This window comes from Tamandua tetradactyla, chromosome 2, assembly GCF_023851605.1.
Source record: "Tamandua tetradactyla isolate mTamTet1 chromosome 2, mTamTet1.pri, whole genome shotgun sequence".
In the NCBI taxonomy this organism is placed as follows: domain Eukaryota; kingdom Metazoa; phylum Chordata; class Mammalia; order Pilosa; family Myrmecophagidae; genus Tamandua; species Tamandua tetradactyla.
This window is the reverse complement of record NC_135328.1, coordinates 108,390,050-108,409,529: the sequence shown is the minus strand read 5'-3', so window position 1 is coordinate 108,409,529 and position 19,480 is coordinate 108,390,050. Positions and strand designations below refer to the sequence as shown.

Below are 19,480 nucleotides of genomic sequence, written 5' to 3'. Positions count from 1 at the left end.
GTAGTAAGGCACTAAAGCTGATTGAAAACATCTTACCATGAAGCACTAGTGCCCACAGTTGTTTGGTAATTGTGTTGATCTCTCCTTATTTCATGGTTTCTTCTCACTGCGTCCTCTCTAGACAATTCTATGGGTCAGGAGGCTGTCAAAAAGAGAGCGAGAGAGAGAGAGAATAGGAAGAAGAAAGAGAAAATGTCAGTCACGCAAGACGCTGTGGGCTGCTTTTCACCCAGTGAAAGGATGTGGGGAAATATTGCAGAGAAGAGAGATGGAATGAGTTGTTTGAGCAGTTGGCCTCAGCTCTTACAGACCTCATCTAGTGTGAACTCACAGGGCTTAGTGTGAGCCTAGCATGCAGTGATACTAACTCTATTCCACATGACTCCCCAGTGTAAAACCAAACTTCGTCTGGTGCTCACTAAAGAAACCATGTCCTCTCCTACCAATCTGTGCTGGGCACAGGGCATGGCAATGTGGTCTGTGGTCATGTTGAAGCGAGATACCTTCAGAATAAAACTTTAAGGGTAAGTTAAACCATGTGTAATCTTCACCATGCATGCTGATCCTGATTATGTTCCTAAAGTCAGTGGTAAAAGATACATGCATAGGGCAGGCTACGTGGCTCAGTGGCAGAGTTCTCGCCTGCCATGCCGGAGACCTGGGTTTGATTCCTGGTGTCTGCCCATGCAAAAAAAAAAAAAATACATGCACAAAATCAGTGTTCCCTTGGGTAAGACATGAGATTTTATTGGTTTGTCCAGAGTGATACCCCAGTGAATCCCAGAGTGATTTGATCAGTGAGTGGAAAAGTATTTGCAAAGTCTCCTTCGGGGAATGGTGAGAACGGGGGAAAATTCAACCTCCCCAAGTTGAATTATTGATATTCTCACAAGCAGTGCGGACAACCAAAGCTATAGGCTGAGAGCCCAGTCTTGGGGTTTGTTCACATGAAACTTAACCCCACAAAGGATATGTCAAGCCTAATTAAAATTAGGCCTAAGAGTCACCCCCAAGAGAACCTCTTTTGTTGCTCAGATGTGGCCTCTGTCTCCAGCCAATACAACAGGCAAACTCACCACTCTCCCCCGGTCTACATGGGACATGACTCCCAGGGGTGTGGACCTTCCTGGCAATGTGAGACAGAAATCCTATGATTTCTGTCATGAGCTGAGACTTAGCATCAAGAATTGAGAAAAACTCTAGAATGAGCTGAGACCCAGCATCAAGGGATTGAGAAAACCTTCTTGACCAAGAAGGGAAAGAGTGAAATGAGACAAAGTGTCAATGGCTGTGAGATTCCAAACAGAGTCGAGAGATTATCCTGGAGGTTATTCTTACGTATTAAGTAGATATCACCTTGTTATCCAAGATGTAATGGAGAGGCTGGAGGGAACTGCCTGAAAATGTAGATCTGTGTTCCAGCACCCATGTTTCTTGATGATGACTGTATAATGATATAGCTTTCACAATGTGACTGTGTGATTGTGAAAACCTTGTGTACTAGTTTGCTAGCTGCCGGAATGCAATATACCAGAAACGGAATGGCTTTTAAAAGGGGTGATTTAATGAGTTGCTAGTTTACAGTTCTAAGGCCAAGGAAATGTCCCAATTACAACAAGGTTATAGTAATGTCCAATCAAAGGCATCCAGGGAAAGATACCTTGGTTCAAGAAGACCGATGAAGTTCAGGGTTTCTCTCTCAAGTGAGATGGCACATGGCAAACACAGTCAGGACTTCTCTCTCAGCTGGAAGGGCACATGGCAAATACAGCGTCATCTGCTAGCTTTCTCTCCTGGCTTCCTATTTCATGAAGCTCCCCGGGAGGCATTTTCCTTCTTCATCTCCAAAGGTCACTGGCTGGTGGACTCTCTGCTTCATGGTGCTGCAGCATTCTCTGCCCTCTCTGAGTCTCTCATTCTCCAAAATGTTTCCTCTTTTATAGGACTTCAAAATGTTACAAGACCCATTCAAATGGGTGGAGACATGTCATCCCCTAATCCAGTTTAACAACCATTCTTAACTAAATCACATCAACCAGGAAGATGATCTCATTACAGTTTCAAACATACAGTATTGAATAGAGATTATTCTACCTTTACGAAATGGGATTTATATTAAAACATGGCTTTCTTGGGGGTCATATATCCTTTCAAACCAGCACACCTTGTGTCTGATGCTCCTTTTATCTACCTTGTCAACAGACAAGTAGAACATATGGAATAAAAATAAATAATAGGGGGAACAAATGTTAAAATCTGTGTTCCTTTTCTTTTGCCACAACCAGTAACAGGATATGGTCACTGTTGCCCTGAATTCCTTCCACTTTCAGTTCCTCTGGGTAGCTGAGAGATGGAGCTGGCACAGCATCTCCTTGGCCACTTAACCTTAAGGAAGATGAGCATATGGGGGGGGTCAGAGGACATACTGGGAGTTTTCAGAATCTCTGCTTTCAGTTGAATGAAACTTAGAAAATCTTATAAACTTAAAAAATATTTAACAAGTATTTTGTTAAATATTAGAGAATATTGAACAAGATTGGTATCTGATGGCACAGATGCCATACCAATCAATCAGAAAAGACAACCAATCAGTATGGACATTGACCATAAACTGAATGGTAGCCAGCTTACAACATACGTCCATCCTCAGTAGCTGAGCTGGTTACTGCCTTGCTTTGCCTCTGTGACAGTTTTGAGATCTGTGGTGCCCATTTCTCTCATCTGGTCTGTCTCAACAATAGAATTAGTTCTGGTGCCTTCTCTTTTTAACCTCATTCAAATATTCTTGTTTCCAGTACATTTGCACTTGTGAGTTCATAACTTTTCCCACACATTTATATTGTCTGGATACCTGAAGTGTTACTTCACCTCAAAGGTTTTAAATCTGAGACACCCTTTCATGGCTATATGCCAACCATGAGCACTCTCGCTGAATTTCCATTATAATACCCTGTAATATGAATTTGCCTGTTGGTGGCCACAGGCAGAGATTTCCCTGATCCCCACCTAATTTATTGCCTCATGTGAATTAGTGGCATTTGTTTACGTGCTTATTTTTCAAAATCTTCACCCAGGTCTTTCGAAGTTGTCTGCTCTCTCAGTGGTACCTGAGTTATCACATATAAGCACACGCCCTTTCACTATAGCAGGAGTTGATTTTGCATGATTTTGAGGTTTTTATTAATTGTATTTAAAGTTGTTTATTGTGTTAGGTGCAGAATGTAATTGAGCACTTTATAGTGTTCATAGGAGGGGTCGTTTGAGTCAGCTCAGATGTTACTGTTGGAATTTGTTCTGTCTACCAGTCCATCGGTGGGAATGGTGTCCGTTCCATGTATTTAAGCCGTCAGCATTGCTTTTGAAAGGTGCAGGATCTCATGCTAGTGACATGGTCAGCATCAAACCACTGGTTTAGAACAAGGATAAAATAAATCATTTTTTGGGGGGGGGTGCATAGTCTGGAAATCAAACCTGGGTCTCCCACATGGAAGGCGAGCATTCTACCACTGTAGCACCTGTGCACCCAAAATAAATAATTTTACAGAAATTCCCATAATCATACCTTTTACCAAATATGTTAACCAAAGCTGGTTTGAATTTTTCATGTCTGTTTTCTCTGCCCTCCCCCATCATGGTCTGTCAGTCACCTGAAGCAACAGGGCATAAAAGCAGAGAAAGAGTAAATCCACACATACAGACTTATTATTAGGCTCTCATTAACTAAGGATTTTTGTAGAATTATTTTTTAAAAGCTACTTAAAATGCCATGAAAAGTATATCTTCAGATGGGCCCCGGGGGCTCAGCAGGCAGAGTTCTCGCCTGCCATGCCGGAGACCTGGGTTCGTTTCCAGTGCCTACCCATGCAAAAAAAATAAGTATATCTTCATCTTCTAATGAGGTCCATTTCACAATAATTTTGTCAGTTTAAAATGCCAGATGTATGGTCTTAAAAACATCTGGAAAGGCATTTTTGCATAAGTGTGACATCTGGGCCGATAGATCTACTGCCCTGACGTTAAAAATTTAAGCAAATGAATTAAAACAATGTTTCTATTTCTTGTGTTTCATCCTCTGTGCTGCGGGAAGAAACAAAATCGGATGCTTTTCCTAAAGAAAGGGAAAATAAATTTAGAAATTAAATATCTAATCAAGAATTATGAGAAAAGACAATTAGGGAGAAAATTAAGGCTCAAATTTGTAGGGGAAGCAACAACCTTATTTTTCCTTGTATTTCCACATTTGCATGCTTATTCATGCATTGCAAATTCTCTGTATATAAATTATAAGGAAATAAACTCAAACATATATATATCTATATATGTATACACAAAAATTATGATTGTGGCTTATGATTCAAATAGCTGTGGTATTTAGCTATTTACTAGCTGTGTTACATTATCTTTTATCAGTCCCCTCCCCTAGGAAATAGGCATCACAATAATACTTATTGCTTAGAGTTATTGTGACAAATAATGCTGTCTCACCAAGAGTCTGCAAATGGGCCCAGTGCAGCCCACCATCTCTTGTACAGCTTGCAAGCTAAATTTTTACATTTTTAAATGGTCAGAGAAAATAATAATATTTCATGACATTAAAATTATATAAAATTCAAATTTCAGTGCCTGACAAAGAAGTTTTATTGTAATATAGCCATGCTTATTCATTTATATATTGTCTGTGGATGCTTTCCTACTACATCGGCAGAGTTGAGTAGTCACAACAGAGTGACAAAAATATATATTTTGACCTGCAAAGCCTGATATATTTACTAATTGGCCCTTGTTAGAAAAGCTTGCCAACCCTTTTTATCCACTAAAGTACTTCAAACAATGTATGGTATATGTTAGTAGTAAATAAATGTTAATTATTATCATCAACCTTAAACTTTATGTAAAATAATCACTAACATTCATATAGCTAAAGATATTTTTAGAGCCTGAAACATATCATCATGTATTAGCCCCAAAAATAAAGAGGTTAAAAAGAAAAAAACTATTCATTATATGACCAATTGTTATTATTTAAAAATGTAAGGTAGCCTTAGGAATGTAATGAACTAAACTAATTTTACAAGAGACTTATATTCAGAATATTTTATGTGTTCCTTATGGGAAAAATTTCAAGTCAACAGTCACCTCCTTTCACCTTAATTTTCTTATTGTTTGATCAATTTATCAGTTTATTACTGTCCTTCAGTTCCAAATTTATTGATTGCCTATCTTAATTCTCCATATTTACCTACTGTCTGGTCTTTCTCAATGGAAATTTGACCCATATGCCTGCTATTTTGGAGGGTGAAAGAAGAGGAGAGCAAAGGCTTAGAAACCAAGAATTACTGGATGGAAAGAACTTTGGTTTGTATCTGATTCATGAACAGTCAGTTCAGGTGGTACCCCACTGAACAGAGCTCAAAATGCCATCCACACAAGTCATTTGAGCTTGTCTCTTTGGACACAAGGCAAATCTAATTCTTATCTCATTGTTATCAACCTATCATAATGGCCAAAGAATTGGCAGCTACCTGTTTTGGAGCCAAACTGATCCATCCATAAAAAAACTTTGAAGCAAAAAAAGGAACTATTACATTGAAATTGTTTTAGATTTTTCATCTCAGCCCTATTTTCCCCAGACTTTGATCTTTCTGACATAACACACCAGGAATTTGTTCTGATTCCATTTGAAATGCTGATTTGTATGTGATTGATTTGGGTGAATACATTATATCTGCTTTGGACCTTTGGCTATTCAAGGTTTCCTGATTCAGTTGTATCATCCAAGCCTGTTTTCTTTTGAATCCTTTACTTTTATATCTCCACAGTCTTTCTATTTCTCTTTATCCAAAGTCTCTAGCAGTTTGGCAAGGTCATTATTCATAAACTGAATCAAAAAGTAGACAAGTAAAACAAAAAGCTGACGTTCAAACACACTTCGTTCCTTGCTAGCAGCTATAAGATAGCTTGCAAAATCTTTCTTCAGGTTTCGTTATGACCTGTGTTCACCAAGCTAGCTAGTACAAAAACTGAGTTGGCTTTATAAGGATAAGACCCACTGGGAAACTGAAAATTGATTTTTGTAGTAAAGTTTAACTCTTTTTTTTAAGTTAGGAAAGACCCAACTTAAAAGTATTGGAGCTATTTTAATTTGATTTCAAGCATGCACCCAAAAAAAAAAAGCCTTTGAGACACCCAAAATTCAACATGAGAAAAAGTTAATAAGAAAATTTTAAATAATGGTTAATAACTTCAGTGTATAAATAATACATCGAAATCTATAATGAAACATTAAGAGCAAAAGACACGAGCAGACAATTCTCATGGAATAAAAGACATGGAAAATTCACAAGAGAAAATGCTACAGGTGAGCAAATATATTGGAAAATGTTCAACCTCACTGATAGGCAAAAAGATTCAAACCAAGACAGTGAGCTATCACTTTTTCATCTTATTTGTGATGTGATATGTCATTTCATGTCATATGTAATTTGACATGAAAATGATTTTTGAAAGGGTAGAAAGAACCCCCTGTTTAAGAGGAGACAGTAAAATGAGCAAGTTCACACATCACCAGAGGATACATAATTCAGATAACTCCTTGTTGCTACTTGGCAATCTGTTATCAAGAGCCTTAAAAGTCATCATGTGCTTTGATATGCTGTTATAAAGAAAATTTAAACTATGAAAAGTGTTATATACAAAGTTGTAAATTATAACACTATAATAGTGCAAAAAAAACCACAATATTTTACAATTGTGGTATAGTTAAGCTCACTATAATTTTGTGAAGCAGTTCACAGATTTATGAATTTCAAAATGGAAAAAAGCTGAGGATATAATATTGAACAAAATGCATGGTATACAATTTTATATAAAATACAGGAATGATTACAATAATTTAAAACTGCATTGTCCATTATAGTAGCTTTGAGCCCAATGTGACTATTGAAATTTAAATGTTAATTAACTAAAATTAGATAAAATTTTTAAAGTGAGTCCCCCAGTTGCATTAGCCACATTTCCGGTGCTCAGAAGCCACATAAAAATAGTGGCTACTGAATTAGCCCAGTCACAAAAATAATTTTTCCTCATCTCAGAAAGTTGTTTTAGACAGCACTGATATATAAAAAAAAACCAGAAATAGTGTGTAGTTTCAAAGACTGGAAAAAGTAAAGCAAAAGTTAACAAAAGCCAATAGTTCTTTGTCAGCAATATAACCATAGGGATTCTTTTCCTTTTTCTTTTATTATTTGTCTCATTTTCTCTCATGATATATATCTGTTTTACAATGGGAAAAAAAGTTGAAGTTTATTTTAAATAAAAAATGTAGCAAATAAATACAGGGGTAGCTTGGGTAAAACCAATGTAAGTGTACTCTCTGTAGTTGTTCCTTTTGTTGCTGTTAACATTCAGGTTGGATGAGAATTTCAGAAACTGAGGTTCTTAGGTAATGGGGTACTGCTGAATTAGTACTCATTCTAAGAGAAGGCGATTGCACACAGTTGTATAGAGATGCAGATTTGTTCTGAACACTTCGAATTGAATTAAATAGTACATTTGCATTTAATTCAGAATTACTGCACTGACATTTCTTCAGTTCTCTGTTCTTCATAATTCCAAACATGTGGGTTATAGATGAGGTGCTTTGGCTCTAACTTGTACCCTGGAGCCAACATTAAATACTGTGCTTTATCAGGGATGCTCAAGGAAGAGAGGAATCAGTAATATCTGTGGGAGTAATCAGTATTTTCTTCTTTGTTGTCTATTTTGAGTTCATTTGTGTCTGGTTCTGGCTAAATCTAGCAAAGAGATACTGAGCAGACCTCAGTGAATGAGCGGTATTCCTACAAGCAAATGACCTAGGATGAAATGGGAACGTTTGCTATTCAGCCAACTCATGTCTTTGGACTTCTTGGCACAGTGGGACTTCTTGGCACAATCAGCGTCCACCCACTCAAGTATTGGCCCCATTCTGTAGCTCTGCCTCGTTGTACCCTGGGCTCTTTGATGGCTGGCTCAATGCAAGACCCACAACCACTTGATTGGTTGTGGCTGAAATATTGTTTTATGTGAATGGGGACATAACCCAAGGAGTTTATAATAGGCTGAATACTAAGTTATTGTTTTGTCTAAACTATAAAGGAAAATCTTTATCTTAATTATGCAAAAACGTACTAGTCTTTTCCATTTAACCCCAATGGAAACAAATTATAGCCATCGTTTTAGAGAAGTTTCAAGTGTGGGAAGAACTGGTCATCAGCTAAAAGAAATGCCTACTGTTCTAGTTTGCTAGCTGCTGGAATGCAATATACCAAAAATGGGATGGCTTTTATAAAGGGGAATTTAATAAGTTGCTGAATTTACAGTTCTAAGGCCAAGAAAATGTCCCAATTAAAACAAGTCTATAGAAATGTCCAATCCAAGGCATCCAGGGAAAGATACCTTGGTTCAAGAAGGCCGATAAAGTTCAGGGTTTCCCATCTGGAAAGTCATGTGGCGAATATGGTATCATCTGCTAGCTTCCTCTCCTGGCTTCCTGCTTCATGAAGCTCCCTGGGAGGCATTTTCCTTCTTCATCTCCAAAGTCCGCTGGTTGGTAGACTCTGCTTCTTGTCATTCTGCTCTGCTCTCTCTGAATCTCTCATTCTCCATAATATTTTCTCTTTTATAGGAGTCCAGTAAACCAATCAAGACCACCCAAATGGGTGGAGAAACATCTCCCCTAATCCAACTTAACAACCGCTCTTGATTGGGTTACATTTCCAGGGAGAAATAGGATTTTGACTAAAACATGACTTTTCAAGGGTACATACATCCTTTCAAACCAGCTTGCTAGCTGCCAAAATCAACACACCAGAGATGGATTGGCTTTTAATAAAAGGGGATTTATTTCAGTAGTTCTTCAGAGAAAAGGCAGCTAACTTTCCACTGAGGTTCTTTCTTACACAGAAAGGCACAAGGTGATCTCTGCTGGCCTTCTCTCCAGGCCGCTGGTTTCCAACACCTTTCCCCAGGTGATTCCTTTTTGCATCTCCAAAGGCCTGGGATGAGCTGTGAGTGCTGAGATGAGGTATACTAAGCTGCTTGGGCTGTGCTATGTTGAGTCTCTCATTTAAGCATCAGCCAATTAAATCAAACATCATTCATTGCAGCAGGCACGCCTTCTAGCCAACTGCAGATGTAATCAGCAACGGATGAGGTTCAATCTAACTACCACAGCAGCACACCCACTATGCCAGCTAAGTGTCTTGCTGCTAGATGTTTAGTAGGAGAGAGAAGAGTCATGATGTTAGTGACCTGGGCCAACTGGTGACAGCCTGTACAATTTTTTAAGTTTGCAAGTGGGATAGAGCAATTTTCGGGGAGACACTTTTCACTTTTGCTTTGGTCTAAGACCATGAGACTTCACATTGAGAACAAGGCAATGATGATCTCTTCAAGTTGCTAGTGGATCTGTCCCAAGGTAATGACACAGAATTGTATCTATGAAGATAAAATCAGAAGATGGAGCACAGGAAAAAGAAGATGGGGGAGGGAGTTCAGTGAATTGAGAAGTCACTGTAATGAATAGTAAACATCTGAAATGACTCAATACGTGAGGAGTGTTATGGGAAAAGAGAAGGATTTCATGTATTACTTCAGTTAAGGGATTGACTTTGGATCGCTGGCATTCATGCTAATATAGGTAGGCTGTGGAGCACAGGGTGATTGCTAAGTGGAAAGATCAGTCCACTGTGATTGGTTGGGGAAGGATCACTTGCTCTGATGATTTGGACAGTGAATAAGAAATATTTGCAGAGTCCCCTTAGAGGAATGGGGAGAAAGGAGGGAATATTCACTTCCCCATTTGGAGAATTTCTGATACTTTCGCAAGCAGTGGGGACAACCATATCAACAGGCCGAGCCCCCGATCTTGGGGTTCGCCCCTATGAAACTTATTCCTGCAAAGGATAGGCTAAGCCTACTTAAAATTAGGCCTAAGAGTCACCCCCAGAGAACCTCTTTTGTTGCTCACATGTAGCCTATTTCTCTAAGCCGACATGGCAAATAAACCTCTACCTTCCCCCTCTCTGCATGGGACATGACTCCCAGGGGTGTAAATCTCCCTGGCAACATGGACATAAATCCCAGGATGAGCTGGGACCCGGCATCAAGGGATTGAGAAAACCTTCTTGGCCAAAAGGGGTGTTCTAGTTTGCTAGCTGGTGGAATGCAATGTACCAGAAATGGAATGGCTTTTAAAAAGGGGAATTTAACAAGTTACAAGTTTACAGTTCTAAGGCCATGAAAATATCCCAATCTAAGTTTATAGAAATGTCCAATCTAAGGCATCCAGGGAAAGATACCTTGATTCAAGAAGGCCAGTGAAGTTCAGGGTTTCTCTCTCAAGTGGAAAGGAACATGGAAAACACAGTCAGGGTTTCTCTCTCATCTGTAAAGGCACATGGCGAACACGGCAGCATCTTCTGCCTTTCTCTCCAGGTCTCCTGTTTCATGAAGCGCCCCCAGGAGGTGTTTTCCTTCTTCATCTCCAAAGGTTGCTGGCTTCTGGACTCTGCTTTTCATAGCTATGCCATTCTGAAGCTTTCTCCAAAATGCTTCTTCTTTTATAGGATTCCAGTAAACTAATCAAGGCCCACCTGGGATGGATAGAGAGACCTGTCTCCACCTAATCAAGTTTAATGGCCACATTTGATTGAGTCACATCTCCATGGAGATAATCTAAAAAGTTTCCAACATGCAGTACTGAATAGGGATTAGAAGAAACAACTGTCTTTACAAAATAGGTTAGGATTAAAACACGCTTTTCTAGAGTACATAAATCCTTTCAAACCAGCACAAGGGGGAAGAGAGATGAGAAAAAATAAACTATCAGTGGCTGAGAGATTTCAGAGTTGAGAGGTTATCCTGGAGGTTATTCTTAGGTATTATATAGATATCCCATTTCAGTTTATGTATTTCAGTGGCTAAAGGGAAGTACCTGAAATGTAGAGCTGTGCTCCAGTAGCCTTGTTTCTTGAAGATGATTATATGAAGATATAACTTTATAGTGTGAGTGTGTGATTGTGAAAACTTTGTGTCTGATGTTCTCTTTATCTAGGGTATGAACAGATGAGTAAAAAATATGGATAAAAAAATAAACAAATAATGGGGGAACAAAGTTTAAAATAAATTGGGTAGATGGAAATACTAGTGTTCAATGAAAGGGAGGAGTAAGTGTTATGTTATGTATGTTATGTATGAGTTTTTTCATTTTTCTTTTTATTTCTTTTGCTGGAGAGATGCAAATGTTCAAAAAATGATCATGGTGATGAATATACAGTTATGTGATGATACTGTGAGCCATTGATTATCTACCATGTGCAAAACATTTGCATGCTAAGAATGTTTGTGTTTGTGTGTTGTTTTGTCAATAAAAATATTAAAAAAAAAAAAAGAAAGATTGCTTGCTCTGAAAGGAGGCTGTTACTTAGTCACTTGACTGAACTAAAATACCAGAAAAGATTAAAAGGTGGTAGTCCTTTCTTTTCTAGTTCTTTAACTGTGGGCTTCTACATCGGAGTCTTGCTTTCTCTTGCTCAAATTGTAGTTGTCTGCTCTCTCTACTCTGAGGACAGGTGACCATCTGTCTTTCTGCCTTCCTGTTTTCCTCGTCCCCTCTTCTCCAGCACTCTGATTTGCACCAGTTCACTTTCCAAGTCCTGGTCTGTGATCTCATCCCATTGCCTAGAAACCTTCAACCTGGAGGTAATAGGCAAATATGTTCTATTTCTTTGCTTCACTAAACATCCTGTGTAGGTAGGATATATTTATGTATATGGAGAAATTATAATATTTAAACCTTCAGAAGCTGCCTTCAAGCCTAGAGAGTATGCCAAGATTGATCTAAAAAAAATCTCCCACTCCCTGATTTGCAAAGGCTAAGGAAATTATGGAGGAACTAATATCTGTGCAGCTGAGTTTGCTATCCCTGTCATTTCCCTTCCAGTGTCTGATTTGGATAGCAGAAGTAGGATGGTTAGGAAGATGTCTTTATTTCTCATTCTACCGGTTCCATTTACATATTGAATCTGTATTTTCTTGTTTGTTCTGGGATTGAGAGTATTGAGAGAAAGAAAAAGCATTTTTAGAGATTTCAGGGATACTCCCCATTTAACAGAATTTTAGAGGGAAAGCTCTCTACATGACTGAAATTGGCAGAAACCTGGATGATTTTCCAGTTTCTTATAAAGCAAATATGTCCGGATTTGCAATCATGGGTAGATTAACTTTGTACAATTTCCAGAGACTGGAAACAATTCACTAGATTTACAGTTTTGCCAGAGATTTGATGAAAGGGATGTTGCCTCACCAAGAGGTTCTCACGAAGCAACACTGAAATCAGGACTCGTGGTTACCTTTGAAGATACTGAGTGCTTAGGTCTAAACTAGATAATTTGCATGCATCAGCTCATTCTGTCCTCGTAAACCCTGTGAGATGGGTTGCACTACCCACCCTGAAACATAAAACGAATCCAGGGCTCAGAGAAGGTCAGACACTTGCCCAAGGTCACACAGTGAATTTGAGGCTGAGCCTTGTTTCAAACCAGGGCCGTTGGCCCTCAGCACTGGGCAGCAGTGCCATATCTGCATGACCTCCCCCCTCCACATGCCCTCTCCCTTGCCAGCTCTTCTGCAGCGTTTTGTCCTCTCTGCATCACCACGCCGCGCCCCTCCCATTTCTCCCCCACACTCACCCACCCACCCACTCTCTCTCACCACAGGGACTTGGCACAGAACGTGTTTTGAATTCTATGTGTTTTGAATTCTCCTAGTGTTGACATCAGATAGGACACAAAGCAATGTGATCCAGCTAGAGAATCAAAGACAGACACACCAAGCTTTTTCCTAAATTACTAAGGGAGAAAAGAAATATGCAGAAGACTCGGCTTGCAAATGTGTTTTTTCATAAGGCTTTGGAGTTACTTGTCCTTTAGACTGTTGCATTTATTTACTTGGGAGACTTATGTAAATGAATTAAATACCTGAGGAAAAATACGCTCCCAACTCCTTGTCAGGAAATTGAATTTTTCAAATTGTTCAATGTTTGAAATGCTACAAGTGATGATTTTCATGTAAATTTTGCATCATCATTACATAAAAAGCAAGTCAACTAGTCTTGCTCTTTAAAATAATAATGACCTTTAATAAGGTCTTTTGTAAGATCGTTCTTCAGTGAGTTGTGACTGGGAAGAAATAGTGAAGCTTGTCATAGCAATTAAGTGTGAACAGTGACACTTTAAATGTAGTCTTGTATGAATTCCTGAAGCATAAAATCCCTAGATTATCTCCTTACCTTCCTCAATTCCAGAGGCTAAACAGTACATGGTATGGGCACTTTTCATCATGTACAGTGTGTGAAAGGAAGTGCTGGCAGGGGCTTAGGATTAAAATGAAGTGTGTATGTGCAGGCTGTAGATACTGTCTTACCTGTAACTCTGAGGATTTGGGTTGAAACACTGTAAGGAGTTATTTATGGGTGATTTTTCCCTTCTGTTATTTCATTCTACCCTCCGTCTTTGTGTCTGGATTTCATGCATTCAAGTACAGTGCATGGGTTTAGCCTTCTCTTTTTTGCAGAAAGAGTGGATAACACAGAATCACAGCTCCGTGTCCATCCTCTGGCATTGACCAGTAGGTTTGTGGATCAAGCAGACCCTCTGTGTCTCTTCATGATCTCTTAAGGCCCTAAAACCTGATTGCTTTCAGGGGCCACCCTATGTCAAGTGACAGCCGAAAACAACTAATATATCAGCCTCTCAGGGATGAGGTGATGCAACACTCCACATGTTTATTTCTCTAAGCGTCTAGTTTGCATTTGAGGGCTACATTCTGAATCTCCTGGGAAACGTGAAAAAGTGATTTATCAAAGTATTGATGAGATAAAAATATCAAGAGAGAGAGGCAGGCCATGGGTGACTTGTATCACGTAAAAGAATCAAGGGCCTCGTTCTAAATTGTAGTTTGTAGGCTAAGAAAATAAATGAGTTTTGTGAGAACATGTATTTATTGGCAAAATAACGAGGAGTTGCAGAAGTTATTTAAGTGGACGTTCAAATCTTTGGTTTATTGCTGACCTTTGATGGCGGGAAGGAAGACTTGGCAGAGAGTATTAGGATAAAAGGGCACGTGGAACAAGCCTTCACTCTCCGGGGCAGGCAGGGTTACGGAGTAGTCAGACATGAGGCTTTGCTTCTTTAAACCCTTTGCTGATTTTTTAATGCAGAGATTTGTGTCAAGCCGTGGTGTGAAGAAAGCCAGCTTCCATTTGAGGTCTTGGGCCATATCTACTGGATCTACCCTTTTCCTTGATCAAGGGGAAGGAAGTTTTGCACAGGAGCCAGAAATAAGGCAGTGGCCTCTTACCTCCAGGCAAATACTTGCATCTCCCTCAGCTGGGCTCGCCTGCATCCCTGCATCAGAAACAAACAGGCATGCAGAGATGACAAGTTGTTTTAGGAGCAGCAGAGACTGGAACACACACTTTCTTCATAGAAGTTAGCATGTGAGCACCATCCCTGCCCCAGCTTTAACGTGCAAATGAGAAAAATATGTTTTGCATATCAACACCCAGAATTTCCTTATGTAAGCACAAATTATAGAAACTAGAAGCCTTGGTGTGACCCATTTTATGCAGAATTTTCACAGATCTCTTCAAAGGTTCTTAGGTTTAGATTCTTCCGGTTCTGTTTGCTTTGCCTTGCCTTACTTTCTTCCTTGTAATCTCTAATTCATCTATTTGAATTCAATCCAAAAGGACCTTTTCTTTTAAGCCTTTCTTGGCCCACCCCCCACCCCCCCAAAGCAAACCTTCTCTTCCTGGGTGGCCCTGACCGCCTTTATTTCTCTCTTAACCATTTCTAGCCCATCGGCTTCAGGACATGGGCCAGTGTCTTCAACACACTTCCATCCCTGGCATCTAGCACAGGCTCAGCGCTCACTGATGGGCAGACTTGCAGCAGGACACTGAATGCTGAGGGCAGGGGACAGGAGCCCATGGGGCTCAGGGAAACTTTGCTTGATCTGAGCCTTGAAGGACAGGAAGTGGGAAGCATTCTAGGCCAAGGTCAGAATTACAACTGTATGACAGCCCCTCTACCTGGGGAGGACTGCCTTTGCCTAGGGTTGAAGATTGAAAATGTGCTCTGGGATTGGACCGTGCCAAACCACGAACACCAGACTGAGGAACTTGGGACTTTACCCTGTAAGGCAGGGTTAGTCACTCGTGTTTTAGTAGATTTGGAGTTTAAAAAAAACGGTATTTCCTAGAGATTAATAGATCTTGAAAATTGATTGAGGTGTTTAAAGATCAGAGGTGCCACGACTGTTCTCCGATGGCTTGGACAGGGCTTTATCTGATGACCCAGGGAGGGAGGACACCCAGGGGTCACAGCATTCCAATTGTGATTCCAGCGTGGGCCCCAGGGATTGGGGCCACAGCTTCCTTTCCTAGTTCCGGCCCCTGGGAGGAGTGATTTCCCTGATAGGTGAGGGCTGGGTGAGTCTGCCCCTTAACGATTATGGGGTCGGGATATATGTGACCACACAGATGCCTACCCGGCCCTGAGCTGCTCGGCCTGTTGGCCCTTCCCTTTGTGTGCAGCAGGGACAAGACAGGACCGGCTTCTGGCAGGCCCACCTTGGTCTCTGCTCTTGCAACTTTCTCACCTGCAGTGCAGGTACATGTCAGGTGCACACATCACAGGGAGAGAGAGTTACTTTACAATTCAGTGGAAGTGGGAATGAGGAGGAATCAGCAGCCTCTTTGGGCCCCAGGCACAGGGCCATCCACACAGCCAAAAAGGAGAGCGCTTGGGACAATGAAGATTTTATGAGTGTCATCTTTGAATCCTCTCGTACATTTTCCATCTGGTTAAAACCCAAAAAAGGGAGGAGTTTGGTTAGCACTCCCCAAAAACTGCCTTTAAACCAATCTTCAGTGGCAAACTAAACTTCATTGCTGTTCGGTCATCAGCCATACCTGTCTTATGCTATGTTTTTGTTTTCTTGCTTGAGACTTTGTGCCTGTTTGAAACTGTCGTGTACTCCAGAAAAACCAAGTCCTTTAATCCTCATTCATTATTGCTAGGTGGAATCTTTTTTTATTATTTCCGGGAGATGTGACCCACCCAATTGTGGGTGGGACCTTTTGATTAGATGGTTTCCATGGAAATGTGTCTCCACCCATTGAAGGTGGGGTTGCTTACTGGAGCCCTTTAAGAGGAAACCATTTTGGAAGAAGCTTCAGAGCCACCAGAATTAACAGAGACCTTTGGAGATGCAGAAGGAAAATGCCCCTGGGGAAACCTTATGAAATGAGGAGAGAAAACTAGCAGATGATCTTCCACATGAGAGAGAAACCCCCAAGCTTCATCAGCCCCTTCTTTGGAGTTAAGGTATCTTTCTGTGGATGCCTTAATTTGGACATTTTCATGGCCTTAGAACTGTAAACTTGCAACTTGCTAAATTATCTTTTTTAAAGCATTCCATTTCTGGTATATTGCATTCCAGCAGTTTACAAACTAAGACAGACCTCATGCACTGGCAAATCGAAGAGTTTTGTTGAAGAGCGTGTATCATGAAATCTCCTGGGATGTGCTGCTTTCTCATAGTTTTCAATTTCACTGTGGGAAATAGATTGTGCCACATGCTTTGCGTGTTCCGTTACCTTGTGAGGCACCAAGAACATCTCATTTCTTTTCCTATGAGTCTTTAGCCCAGGTGCTTTGATACAGAGCATATCTGTTTGTAAATATTCTCCCATAGGGAGAAAAAAGCATGAAGAATTTCACTGGCTACTGGGAAAAAAAATCATGTAACATAAAGTAAAGATTTTAATTCATCTTAATTGGGAAAAACAAAAAGAATGTAGCTGGCAATGCTAGGTTTTCGTCCAGGTACAAGTCTTCTCATGTAGACAGCGTAGAGAATTGCCTTCCTTCTTTGTTGTCCCTGGCTCAGCAGGCTGTCTGCTCCCTCCAACTCAAAAAGTGTGGTCAGCTTCACCTGGGGGCTTGTTAGAAATGCTAAATCTCAGACCCCATCCCATGCTGGATCAGAATCCCTGTTTTAACAAGATCCCAGGGGATTCATGTGCACATTCAAGTTTGAAAAGCCCAGCTCCAGCTCGGTGCTTTTGGTGTGCTCCAGAATCTCCCGGACAGCTTTTCAAAAGACCCCTGGTTCCCATCTTCAGAAATTCCATTTGGTAGGTCTGTTTGAAGTTGAAGGCCACCAGCCATCTGCCTCTTTGAGCAGCCTTGCTCTCTAGGTTTCCCCTAAATTAGAAGCTCAAGCCTCAGTCCATAGAGAACATGATAAATGGGGAAATGTCCACGAGTGGCCCCAAACTGCATGATGGACAGAGCTTCAGTGGGACCAGGTCAGCCAATGGGCTGGGTGTTCAGAGTGGCCACCGAAAGCCAACTGCATAGGGAAATCATTCCTGGGACACAATGGTGAGTAACCTCTCCTGGACACTCTCCTGGAGACTGGCATGGGGTCCCTTCCTAGCAGACCCCAGGCCTGGCAATTTGGGCTCTAGTCCAGAACTGAAACTCTTAATCTAAGAGACGTCAGGTACCTCTTTTACCTCCTTCTGTATGAAACAAAATGACAACCCCCCAGACCCTGTTTTCTGCCTCCACCCAGGGTCTAGCCACCTAACCTTCAAGGATTTCAAACACAAACAATTGGCCCCTATGCTTAGGAGCCTATCACACATACTCCTGGAGAATGCTGAACATAGTGACAACTATTTCTCATGGGGACTCATCATTTGATGGCACAGTGTCTAAAACCACCCTTTAGGTAGGGCTTCTTTGAAGACCATAGGGTGACTTTGTTTCCATTTCTCTAGCTGTAAATAAGAAAGGAAAAAAACAAAGTTAACGCCCACCAGGGATATCACTATCTAGTTAAGCTTCTTAGGATTCTTTTTAAATCCTTTCAGTCCTTATTAAGGTCTTTGCTTTCTCATAGAACATTTTAAACCTATAAAATCAAGCTACTTACTAGACATCATTTCCCAGTGAGTATTGTTTCCAGAGCTCACAGTTTTACCACTGGCCATGATAACCAGGTAAAAGGTGTGTAGATAATAAAAATATTATTTTTAAAGGCTGTTCACATCATTTATATAAAAGAAAAATGCATGAAGTGAAACAAATATTATCCCTTATTCCAGGAAACAATCTTTCAATATGTCAGGCCCACACATTTCATCAGTATTTAATTATCTAAGCAACAATAGGCATTAAATTAAAAGGCCAGGATTAGTAAGTCAGCTCTACTAGGTCTGGTAAAGACCTGCTTTCGAAAAGCATCTGCCTTTTTTACTTGATTTAGATTGGCGTACTTTCAGAAGGAAAAAGACATATGCAGGATCTAAAAAATTGTATTTGCCAAGCTGAATTTCACGAAGGTTTCCTAGAACAGTGGTTGAAGGCTTAGGAAGATTTGCCTTTGTAACTCTGCTCTGAGAAACTTAGGGAACGTTATACTTCAGGAAGGCAAAATCTGAACAGAAGCAATTGCAGCTGAAAGTTTCCAGTCTTAACAGTCATCCCTCAGCCATCACTCATTCATTCCCTTGTATAAGTTTCAGGGGAAATGTATCCTGATATATCAATTGGAATTACTGTATATAATAAGAAATAGAAAAATCAGCTCAAACTAGTTTAAAAAACAAAGAGTACTTACTCACTGGTGTACTAAAAAGTCCAGGGACATGACCAAGTTCAGGCATGGTTTGACCAAGGCAGCTAAAAGGATGCGAACAGGATTTGTTGTCCTTTTTTGTTTTTCTAGATTCTCAGTTTAGCTTTATCAGTGTCAGGTCCTTTGACCCACAGGCATCCCTCTTGTGGTTTCAGGATAGCTGCTAGAAGATCCTGGGGCTATTTGATTCCTCTTTCACATTCTTCTTGAATGCAAGTTTCTCTGTTGCAGAGTTTCCAGCAAAAGTCCTGAGACTGATGGGCCCACTTAAGGCACTTGGCTGAATGGATTACCATGAGGCTGGGAATGGGATTCTGTGGTTGGCTGGGGCCTGGAATCAGAGCCCAGAGCTGAACCAGTCTTCCTGGCAGGGGAATGGGATGCTCTGGGTTAAACCACTCAGCCACCCATTAGCAGTGGAGGTGGGCTCAATTCTGACACTCTTCCATTGCCAAGGACTTGAGCCTAACACATAGAACTGAGCGAGGGCACAGGGAAGTGCCTTCTGACTGTGTCCATGTACCATTCTTTTCCGTGTTCAGGGAAAGGTGAATTCCCTAAATGTGCTGCCTTTATCTGTGACCTGAGGGTAGGAATAACTTGGGAGAGGTGATGGATAAGGAGATAGATAAGGAAGAGGCTGAGGCTCTTGAGCTTTTAATGGTTGAGTACATTTTTTGACAGGAGTAATTTGGCTCATGTAAGAGCCTCAGTTAGCAACTTCATT

General features: G+C 40.5%; 1 protein-coding gene across 3 annotated transcripts in view; it reads left to right on the top strand.

Annotated features, from left to right (window-relative positions):
- GNAQ (G protein subunit alpha q) overlaps positions 1 to 19,480 on the top strand; it is a 326,720-nt gene that overhangs the window by 297,024 nt on the left and 10,216 nt on the right. The window lies entirely within an intron of this gene.